Raw genomic sequence first — 12,303 nt, forward strand, 5'->3', positions numbered from 1 at the left:
TGCCTGGCAAGGAGGTTCCAGTTTGGAGCTGTGATTGAGAGATTTGTTCCTCAGAAAACTCCTGGAAATGCTGACATGAGGAGAAGCAGCACATGGATGATTCCCAAAGTCTGCTTGGTGCCTCTCACTGACTTTGCCACTCCCTGAACAGGAGGATGGCTTGCACAGGGAATACTCTTTTATCATATTTGCTGATAAGAGCAACAAGGCTGACTGTAAGCAGGAGGGCTTCTTTATTTTGCTTTTGAGTACTGTTTCTTCAGTACCTGAAGCAACTTGAGTTTTTAGTATACTTTGAGAATACTATCAGAATTTTATGGATTTCTTGGCCACTACTGGAATTAAATCCAGCAGGTTGGTTTCAATGAAGCACTGCCTTTGCCCTCTGCTATTTTTGGAAGGTCTTGCAAAACTCCTTTGAGAGAGGCCAGCTAATGCAGGGTAGACTGATGAAAAGTATCTAGTTTATAGCATCTTTCTGTAAATAAAGTAATGAAAAGTATCTAGTTTATAGCCTCTTTGTAAATAAATTAATGAAAAGCTACAAGATGACATCCATTTATTTTGCTGGCCAATTAAATCAGTATCACGTTCAAAATTACTTCAGAAAAATTGAGCATCATCATTTTGATTTTAAGCCTTTTGGCTTTGAAGTTAAGAAATATTGCTTTTTAAAAAGAATTGGAGAAAACAATAATGAGGAACAGTGAAAGGTTTTTAAAAGGCTTCCCTAAATAAGAGTTATGAGGCAGGGCTGCAAAGCATGAAGTCATTTGAGCCTAAGGAATGTGGGAGTGGGATGTTGCAACCAGCACAGCACTCAACATTACCACACCAATTAGACTTAATAAGTTTAACTGGAGTATTTCACAATGTGAGTCCAACCCAGCCTCTGTTTAAGTGAGCTGAAGTGATTGCCATTGTTTTCAGCAAGCAAGGGTACAAGGCTGCACTGCAGTATTGCTTGCAGGGTTATGCAGCTGTTTCAAGGTGTACATAGCTGAACCTGAGTGCATGCAAATGCCTGAAAAAGCTGTCAGATCTCAGGGATATTTCAGTGATCTGTAACTCGACAGGCACTAAATGCTAAGGGTGAACAACTGGAGAGTGAAAAGCTTTAGGGCTGGTTTTTGTGTGGACTTCCTGCTTCTGAAAACCAGTTGGGTTGTTTGTGAACACATCACTTGTAGGTGATTGCAGCATGCAGGCCTTGATTTTTCAAAGAGCTGTGCCTGTTTTGGGATTATTCAACACTTACACCTTATGAAAAGAAATTACATCACCTCCTAAAGTGCATTATAACAACAATGTGACATGCTGTGGAGTTGCTAACCATGAAGTGATTTCAGCAATGCTGCAAAGGAGGAAGTACTGATATTGTGGGAATTTGCAACACTAGTTATGCACAATGTATGTCAGTGTTTTAAGCAACTATCATCTGCTTTTCTACCAGCTAGACTACAGTTTAATTTTGTTGAGATTAATGAAAAACACCTAATGGTCAAAGCTAGAATTATTGACAGTGACCAGAGGTGAGAGTGAAACGACACCTGGGCTGTCAAATGACAAGGGGAGCCTTGAACACTGATTTGGGATGAGAACATCCCAAATGTTAGCCAGGAGTTGGGAGCCAGGGGTTGCCAAAATCCTGGGGGCTACTGGTTTTATGAAAAGCAGTCAGAGCCTGCATCAGAGGAAATAAAAAGGGGTCTGCAGGCAGTTTGCTCCACTGCCTCCAGGTCCGAGCCTGGACTAAAAGCCTGGCCCAAAAAGATGCAGCATTTGCACAAGAAATCAAAGGCCATCCTCATCTCAGTTGAGGCAGTTTCATGGGTTCTGAGAAAACCAGCTCTTTTTTTCTCTGAAAAACTTCCTGCCAGCCTTGAAAATATACATCAAAGGGATTGTTCTTTATGTATTTGATGTCTCTTCTTTAAGTAATAATTCTCTATTTGCTTTAAAATAGAAAATTTACCAGGTGGTGTAAGCTAATACTTTATTTAATTTGCAATTTATAACACAGAATAAAGGCAGTATGGAAGATAAAGGCCTTTATAGTCTTTTTAGTATAACACTGCTTTTAAAATAACTGGAAGTGCATTCACTGGCATGAAATCTTAAATACAGTAAAAATGTCACTTCAGGATTCTTTGGTTTGGCCTTTAGAAATTTTCTCTGCTTTTCTCCCTTTATACCAGGAAGATTTCATATTGAAGCTTTTCTTTTATCCTGCAGCAATACTCTATAGACAGCAGATATTTAATAAACTAAATTATTACTTCTTATGCATGGGTGCTTTTTAACTTGCTTGCTGCACTCTGTGAGTCTGTAATGATAGTCAGACATTTACTGGGCATACTTTTTAATGCCATTGAAATTAAGTTGTTCAAGTGCTAAAAGAGAGAACTTCAGACAAGCACAGAATCCATAGACAGAGAGTGAGTGAGGTATGTGTTTTCAAGATTTGCACAACCCTCCTCTCCATTATGTAAGTGCTGATTACAGGGAGCTCTGGGTCTCAAATAGAAGCAATTACAGCCCTCTCCATCTGCAAGGAGCACTTGCAAGATTGTCATTCACAAAGGCCAAAAAGTCATGGCATGTTTGGTATCTCATTATAAGATAAAATTATTTCTTTCATTAATGATTCATTCCCCCTACCCTATTCATAAAGAAAAAGTACAGCAATGAACAACTTCAGGACAGGGAGCAGCAGGGGAGTGGCCATCTCAGTTACTGAACTGGGAGAGGGAACAAGCCCTGAGTTCTGCCTTTCTGGGCCATAAATGTTCATAAGTCTCAAACTGATGCAATACATATATCTAGAGAACTGATAAGGAATGATAACATATCTCAAAAAAATGATTACTTTGTAAGAAGAATCAGGGTCTCATTTCATTAGAGGGCTCCCTGAAAAGCTGAAGCGTCCTTCCACAATCAGCCAGGTGTGGATGTATAAATACCAGAATCTCTGTTTACCTCTGTTTTCAGTTGATTTGCAGAGACACTCTGGTCCCTAATTATGTCTGGTGATTCATCTACTCCATCAGCCCCAGGAAGGAACATTTTCTGGTTCTCAGGCTGGGGTCTGTGCCCTGACAAAGCTCTCATTGTACAAGGGGTGAGACCCAACCTGCACCACCCCCTTCACACTGCAGTCAGCTGGGACAGGGAGCTGTGCCACCACCCCTCCCCAGTCCTTCAACCTAAATGAAAAAAACCCAGCCTACATTGCATTGCTGAGCAGTTCATTACTGCCTTGAAATAGCATAGCCTCCAAACAACACATTAATTATCAGCTTGTCTCATTAGTTAATCCCATTAGACTGATATATGCAGGCATTTTATCAGTAGAATTGAAAGTAAATTCCTAGGAACATCACTTTTCTGGTTACGTTTCCTGTTGTACAGTAGATCAAGAGATAAATTGAAAACACTCTTGCTTTGGTGTAGGGCAAACTTGGTCTCATTTCTTGTGTTCAGATCAAAGGGCATCTGGTGATGTTCAGGGCAGGAGAAATGAAGTGTGTGAGATGGTAGCACAGAGTATGTTCTACTTTTACAACCAATTTGCATTACCAGTGTTCCTGGGAAGCCTTGCATGAACCAGGAATGCAAAATGCCAGGGACTGCACAAGAATCATGTCAAGATACTTGCAGCTAATCTTAAATTAGAGTAAGAACAACCAAGTGAGCAATTCTTCCCTCTGGAGATTGCATTAGCTCAGAGATCCCCACCTGAGACACGACTGCACTCCATGGGGCTCAGATGCTGTGACTGCCACAGAAATATCATTTTACTAACCCTGGCATTGTCACATCAATTCACCACCTGCCTAAAGGGAAAAGGCTTTAAAATTTCTACTTAAAATAAATACCAAGTAGTTTTTATTATCAGTTATTAATCTCAAAACTTATCTAAGGGCGTGAAGTATTGCAACACTCCATGACAGTTTAGAAATGATAAAAGATTATAGCAGGCATGTATTAATCAGAGAAAGGAACTCTTGAATTTAACTTTATGATCTGGGTCTCAAACCTGCTTGGAGTTTCCTAGGAAGCTACTAAGTATGATTACAGTTGTAGAAACAACTGAAGAGTGCAAGCATTTTATTACTCAGGACAGGATCAACAACCATCTGTAGATATTTTATGTAAAAGAAAAAAGCTCAGAAGTTAATAGAGAAGGTCCTGAAACTGAGGGCAGTTTTGCATGCACCTTTTAACTCCATGTCAGAGTCATTTCCATCACCCTTACTGCCAGTGGCATCACTGCAATACCCAGAGGGGCATGGAGACAAAAGGGGACGATCCTGATCCTGATCCCGATCCCGATCCCGATCCTGATGAGGAACAGCTGAAAGGAGCAGGAGGGCTGGAGGCAGCAGAGCCTGACAGTGATGAACAAGCAAAGACTGAGACACATGGCAGCAGTCATTGCTGCCTCCCCACAGCTGCCAGGAGTTAATGGCATTCTCTAGGTAAAACCATGCTGCAGCATCCCTTAGAAGGATTTAAAGGAAGCAGACATGACTATTATTTTGATAGTTTTGTCCTTTTATATTTACTGCTTCATGACATTCCTTCTGTGAAGTTTATTCTAGTTTATACCTGTGTTTTATTTATTAAATGTTAGGGCTGGTTGAATTTTCTTTTATTAGATGAACTGCATCTTCCTGCTCTCCATGAGTGAATAAAAACATGATGACTTATTTCCTTGCAGGAATCACAGTGAGAAACCACTTTTCCAGTAGTGAATCAGATACTGCTTGAAAATATCTTGGCGCTGTTCAGCGGAGCTCACATTCTACTGAAGCACCATGAACAAAATAAAATAAAATCTGGGAGTTTTGGTGAGTGGATGGCAGTATTTGCATGCAACCATACATCTACAATGTCAGCAGCATGTTGTTGTTAGAGTTTAGGATATAAAGGTGGAACAGTGCATTTAAGATCCTAAAATGTATCCACACAGCTGGCATATTCCAGTGTCTTCTGTCAGGCAGAGAGTTGCAATTTATGTTATTTGAATCCTCTAAGGGTGTAAAATATCTATTTATGTACATTCAATTCCACAGGAACAAACCAGGCATGGACTAATAGGATATTTGAATATGTCTGATGTCCTAGATCATATTTGCTTGAATATCTTCTGAGAAGCACAAAACTGAACATTTAGTTCAAATAATTGCATTGAAGATACAGTTGGAGACAACTGTGTTAAAAGGATTTAACAGTAATTTAAATTTGTTACTTTTTTAAAGTAGTCTAGTAGTTGAGATAGTTTCTCTGGAGACTTGAGAATGATTTTACACACTACACTTCATCATTATTTCTTTATTTGTGCTATTTTGTGTTACAAAATAGAAGGAATATACACTGATTGAATGAGTGCTTTCACTGGTCATGGCATAATTAGAGCCAGGAGCCAGAGTTAAAATTTCTGAGTGTTATAGAGAGGTGGATAACAGCTGATACTCCTAAATATCCTCCAGCGAAAGCCAAGTAGTTTGGATTTTTTATTGATGCTTTTTTTATTTTTTAATGCTAGGTTACCTCAGGGAAGTGAATTACCAGCACTCTTTAGTTTCACAACTTTGTTGTGCTCTTTGCACCGCCCCAATCCCTGCTGAGCCAATAATGCCAGCCTTGGTTTGTTTGTTCACCTCTGCTCTGGTGGATGTACATCCTCCTCCTAAGCCACTCCTAGTCCTAGAACTTGAGCCCAGCTTGCTCTCATCTCTTCTCTCCTTCCTACACATCACCTGTAAAACATCCCTGAGCTCGGGTGCCTGTGCTGAGCATCACAACAATGCCCTCAGCTCTTCCCAGGGCAGCTGCAGCCTCACTGCAGGTGATCCTTGCTCCTGCCTTCATCAGGCTCTTGCTCTTCCTGCTGGGGCTGAAATGGGATTTCTAGCTCTTTGATGCTCTGTAATTTGTCTGTGCCATGAGGCACCTGTTCACTTCCAGGTGCCATAAATAAATACCAATGCTTGCAGTGAGCTCTAAGGGAGTGTTGTAGCTGTAAAGTCTCTGAGTCTCCAAGAGAAGTGCTGCAAGGGGGTGCTGAAACTGAGCCACCACCACAGAGGTAAATTTGAGCTATTTGGTGACCGTGAATTTTTGAAAATCGTTGGATTTTCAAAATCTAGTGTGTTCTTCTGAACTTGGTGATGGTATCTAGCTGACAAGTTGGAAAAATTTGCTAACGTGAGCACTTAAAGATGGTATTGAGGATACAGGAATGGGAGGCAAAGAAACAGGAAAAAAATTCCCTAGAATAAGTGATCAACATGAGAAAACTCAGATTGAAAAAAGTCTTTCTGAAGGAGTGAAAAAATGATAAGGGTTTGAAAAAAAGAATAGAACCTGTTGTTTTGGTCTCCTTTTTGTGTATTTGTAAGGAACAAGATATATATGATATGTGTTTGGTTATAGAGGTACAGGCATGAATATGAGACAAGGTGAAGTTGTGGGGCTTTTCTGAAAGTTCATTCCGAAAAATCTCTCAATTTCTTGGCATTTGCTACCCCATTCAGCTTAGTAACATCTCCTAGGTGAAGTATGTCTGCTGGTAGAAAGCAGCAGATTTTTTCAATGAGCATCACAACCATCACTGCTAATCCTCGACCACTTTCTCATGAGGAGCAAGTTCACACTACCACCTAGTGCAATTCCTGTTCCAGTGCAGCAGCATTATTCTGTCTGCTGTCCTTATTTATAAACTCTTGTGAACAATTAATCTATCTGAGGTATTTATTGACTGTAACATTAACTCTATTTTAATGAAAGAAACAGACACAGAAAACAATGGAGTTTTCTTCCTGTAAGCCCTCTGTAAATAGTACCCTGACTTCCATGCTTTATCTGCCTATTTTCTCTCATGTATATAGCAATTTTAAGACAGCAATCATTCTGTAGCACAACAGTACATGCCTACAACCCTGCTGAATTATGCAGCTGTGGGTTTATATGAATGAACAGGGGTTGCTTTGTACAAACACCCTTTTAATATTTGAAGTGTGATTTGGAAAAGAAGGGTAGATTGCCTTGATCTCATGTGCTCTGGTATGTAAACCTCCAGTAAATCTCTAAGTTCACAAGAATTAGCATTCTGGTTTTAACAAAGAAGAATATGGATTACCCAGCTAATGTTGCTAATTCCTAGTGTGTAGCTATTACTTTGGTGCTATTCAACTTCTTTGATGAAATAATAAATAATTTTAAAAGCTATGTCAAATAGAAATTCTCAAATGATATAGGAATTATTTAAATTAAATTCTTAAGGGCAAAAAATAATGTTGCTCCTTGCTATGGCTATGTAATAATACATAAAATAATAATAATGTAAAAAGAACAGACAAGCCCATTGTCCATTTACAGGGGACTTTGGTGTTTGAGTTTTCTTTATATTGGAATCCTCATTTGTCTCAATGAAGTATTTTATATCACAATTGGATATGATCACTTTTTAAAAAGAAGCCACACAGATTAATATTTTATTTTTCTGTTTAATTCCCCAGCCTTACTTAATGCTTTATCAATAGGAAAAATATAGAGAATATAAGAGAAATAAAGAGAAAAAAAATATAGAGAATTAGTGGTCAGCAGAACTTTCTGAAAAATGCTTTCTTTAATACTAGCTGTATTTGTCCTTGCTCAGAAATATAGAATATATATTTATTTCATATGAAGGAATAAACCAAATCTGTTCACAGTAAGTTCTGGACTTACTAAACTCTGAGGGAACTACATACACTTTAATTCAATAAGCAAGTCCTTTTTTCAGACCCCCTTTTTTTGTATTCCTTTCATTTGAAAGTCAGATCTATAGAGACCAGAAGGATAAATCTCCCCATAAGCACATAAGTAGCTGAGGAAATTCACTAATCTGGAATTCCAGTGTGATTTGGGCAAAGGGATCTTACCCCCATGCAAAGCTAAGTGTTCAAAGCTTAGGCTACAGGCTTAAAGGGACAAATTGCTACTTGATGGATAATTCTTTGGGTTTTAGCAAGCCTGGAAGGGGCTCAAATATGAACAGAATGTAATCAGTTATTAAATAATTTTAAGCTGTAGTATTGCAAGTATATCACTAGAAGCTGTGTTGACCTTTTCTGATAGAGTGAATGTTTCTAAGAAAAACATCAGTTGTGGTTTGCCCACCATACCAGCAGTGGCTCTTTCTGTAATGTGGTATCTCTGATTTTGCTTTCTGTGTCATGCTTCCATGGCAGGCAGGTGTGCTAGGGATTAACCACGGGGGCTTTAGAGGAGTGAAAGTTTGTGATTGATGGCCACAGAGCTCAGGTGAATTTTCTTTGGGATGTTGGGCCATGCTCCCAAACAAGTTTCAAGTGGACTCCTCAGAGACATTTGTGTTACAGCTATTTAGAAGACTGCAAAAAGGGCAAAGAGCTTCAGTATATTTTTCCTCTCTTGAGTTTGGAACAAAATGTGCTAATGCATTAATTCCACTGAATTCATTAATATGTAAGGAGGAAGTTTAGCATCTGCTTAGGATGATTTCTCTTAAATGATCAAATCTGGATTATTCACACCTGAAAGTCCATAAAGAAAACACATTTGGCTGAGGCACTTCATGTACACCAACAGCCTTTGAGATGAGTTTTGGAGTGCTGAGGAAATTGCAGAGGCATGAATAACTTATGAGCATTTAAAAAGGACTTTTAGATAACCTGATGTGATCCAGCTAAAATAGTGGAGAAGGGCAGAGGATTTTGGTGACAGATTTAAACTATAGGAATACATTTTATAGGCTTGATTTAGGTCTTTGAGTGATTACAGATGCAATCATACATGCTGATACCATATGCTTTAGCTGCTAGAGGACATTGAGCAAGCACAATGTGCTACTGTTCATTTAAAATAGCTGCCACTGTAGCACCTACAGTCTGAAACTGATGGATTAAAAAAATAATGCCAGTGAGAAATAATCCTTCAGTGATGCTGTTTAAAACTGTGTCTTCCAAAGATGAATGCTTAAAGGAAAGTGATGCTAGTTTTATGCATAACCTGATTTAGATATAAAATCATCACAGATAAAATATGCAGATGATGCAGAGGTTGACAGCATGCCAAATATTGATGCTGAAGTTGCACAGAGTAACATGGATAGTTTGGTAAAGAGAATGAACCCATGCAATTAACTCTGTTTTAATGTATTCATGTACTGAATTGTATGTCTGAAAAATAATCAAATTTATAACTGTGGAGGGGAGGATGGTATCCTTGAAAACAGCAACTTTGAAAAGTGCTTATAAATCATCTTGAACAACTGAGTCAACACACACTCCTAATGTGATGTGTGAGGCAAACAGGATTAAGGTGAATTTGTAAATCTATTCAGGAAGGCAGTGTGTAGGAGTAGGGAGGTAATTTTTTGTTTATATAAACCCTGATGAAGCCAGTACTAGAATATTGCTTACAAGTCAGGTGTCAAGTGTTTCTGACAGTGGAAGAAATGGAGAAGGTGTAAAAAGAAAGCCACAAAGATTATCTGAATGCTGGGGGAAAAAAGCCTTACTGTGAAGGACAGAATGAATGCAATTTGTTAAGCACATCAAAAAGGACTCTGAAAAGGTAAGCCTTGATTGTAGCATGGAAGCAGTAACACGTGGAAAATATATTAAAAGGCTTTTTTACCTCAAAGAAGAAAATATTAGGAAAAGCAAGGATGAGAAGCTCCAGCAAACACATTGAAGCTATCAGTTAGATGAAGATCAAGATGCCAATTAGTCAGCAGAACAGGTCTGATACATCCCCACTCTTGCAATCTTCAGGCTGAAGCTGTTTCTTTCCAAAGGATGGAGGACTGCCTCACCAGGCTGATTATTGATCTTGGACTCAATGGATGATGCCTCCTCCCTGTACACAATGTAGCTCATTGTATACTCCCAATACAGCTCAATAGTATGCTCCCACCCTGCATGGTATTTATTTTTGCACAGAAACAGAATAGCCTTAGGAGTAATAAACACAAATATTTTAATGGTAATGTGTCCAACATCATTATGTACAAAACTGAAGAAAAAGGAAGCGTAGAGCAGTACCAAAAATAGTTTTATGATTAATAAAATAAAAATTGCCATACAAGAGGGAACTTTTTTTATTAACATGATAAACCCACTAGATGGCACTGAAACATCCCTTTACAATTCTCACTTTGACCAACAACCTCATTATCCAAGTATTTTAATCAAGGCTAAAAGGAATTTATGAGCCACAGTATGAAGAATCTAAGAGACATAAAATTCTGATATTACACAAGAGGAGTTTTCTTTCTATCTCTTTACTGTACATAATATACTGTTCACTGTTTATTTTATGATTATCTGCATTATCTTTATGCACTTAAATGTTTGGAGGCTTTGTTTAAGGGAACTTAATCTGTACCAAATTGTGTAAAATCCTCCTTAGAACATGGATTTCTGGCTAGGCATTGTTGTCTTCCTGCTAGAGTAAATTTAGTTTAATTAATAACAGCAATTGTCTATTTGAAAGTGAAATAGAGGCCATGGGTTCTTTTCACTAGGACATGGCATCAAAACTGCCTCAAATTCTATTAATACACAATAACAGGAATTACTGTTCCAGTAAGACATAAGAAATATGCTGTGTACTTTTAAAAACTCTTTTCTGGGATTTCATCTATATAATAAATTATTTACAGGTAAAATTGATCACTTTGAAGCTGTTTCTTCCAAACAAATAGATGTTACCTTTAAGTACTCAAGGCATTAAGTGGGAAGAAAGAAATCAGCTCTCATTTCATGTTTTCCCAGAAATTTTTAAGATCCTCAGCTATTCAGGATGACTGGCTTGTGGGAATGATCACAGGAATGGTAAAACTGATAAAATAATGGAATTAATGTGTAGGTCTAGTTGAAGAAATTTAGAGGGTATATAGCATAGTGTTTTAAAATTCAAAGTGATAGAGTATTATGCTCTCTGATAAAATTTTAGTCAAAAATTAAGAGAAATATGAACCTTCTGCTGATGGCAGCCTCATGCTGAAAACACATTCAAACCCTGCAAATATCAGTAGGGTGACTCGAGGTGACTGTAAATGTCTGGATGTGCCTTGAGTTTGGCCCTTCAGAGAATGGGAGCTGGCATGTCCCCTCCTTGGAACTCAGAGTCTCTAAGTGGTTTTGACAGTTTGGGCTTTAGGAGCTTTACTTGTGAGCCAGGTGAAAACTGTCCTTCTGCAGAAGAAGGTATTAGTAAATATAATTGTTTTTCAGCCCAGAATACAGATGCTTTGCTAGACAAAGGGCTACTGACAGCAGCCTGGTGTAGAATATTAAAAAATGTATGTAGAAACTTGATAAACTCAGCCCCAAAAATTCACAAATTGAACAAGCAAATAATTGCAAAAGCCATTTGGATAAGGGGCTAAGCAGAAACAAAAGAATGATGGGAATTTGGAAGGTGGGGCTATCACTACAATATGTAAGCACTGCACATCAGCTGCTGTCAATAAAAGAAGCAGAGCTACTACTTGCTTAAATACTCTATTGACAAGCAAGAGTTGGGTCATTGGACATTGAATCTGTTGATCTGTCTGATTGAATCATTGATCTGTGACCCAGTTACTCCACTGTAGTGCCACATTTAACTGCACAGAACTGGAACTATTTTGCTGGTCCTCTTTAGCCAGTATTCGTGTACTGCATGGTCATCCTTGAAAATGGGTGTGTAGCACAGCTGCTAAGCCTGTTATCTGTTTCATGGAAATCACCTGGAGACTTTTTATAAGGCCCCTGTCTCTTTCTCCAGCTCGGTCAGTGGTGAAATCCTCTTTTGGGTTACAAAGCACTATCAAACAGAAAATTACTTGTGCTAAGCCAGCTGCCTCGCTCTGCACCTGAGCTTAGCTGAGCTGGGATGAGGTTAAACATGGAGCAGCATGACAATATAGAGAGATACCCACAGTTTCATCCAAAATCACTCGGGTGGATGCTGTGATATCAGAGCAGAAAGCACCTGAACAGGTCCACACAGATCTTGGTGTTCAATTTTTTTAGATCAGTCAACTGCAAAACTGTCAAGCTCAAAGCAGGCAACCATCCCTGTAGCTGGAGACTGTCAGTTCCCTCTGTGACTGAGGACCCCATAAGCTGGGTCAGCTGAAGAAGGATATGGGACCTCAGTTGATGTATTTTTCCCTGTGTCATACAAAAAAAAAATTCTCATTAACTCATTCTGTCATTTAGTTACAGATACTGTTTTTTATGAGTTTTTTTCTTGCTGTTCTTCATTTTATGACATTAATTT

The sequence above is a fragment of the Agelaius phoeniceus genome, chromosome 9 (assembly GCF_051311805.1).
Source record: "Agelaius phoeniceus isolate bAgePho1 chromosome 9, bAgePho1.hap1, whole genome shotgun sequence".
Classification (NCBI taxonomy): Eukaryota; Metazoa; Chordata; class Aves; order Passeriformes; family Icteridae; genus Agelaius; species Agelaius phoeniceus.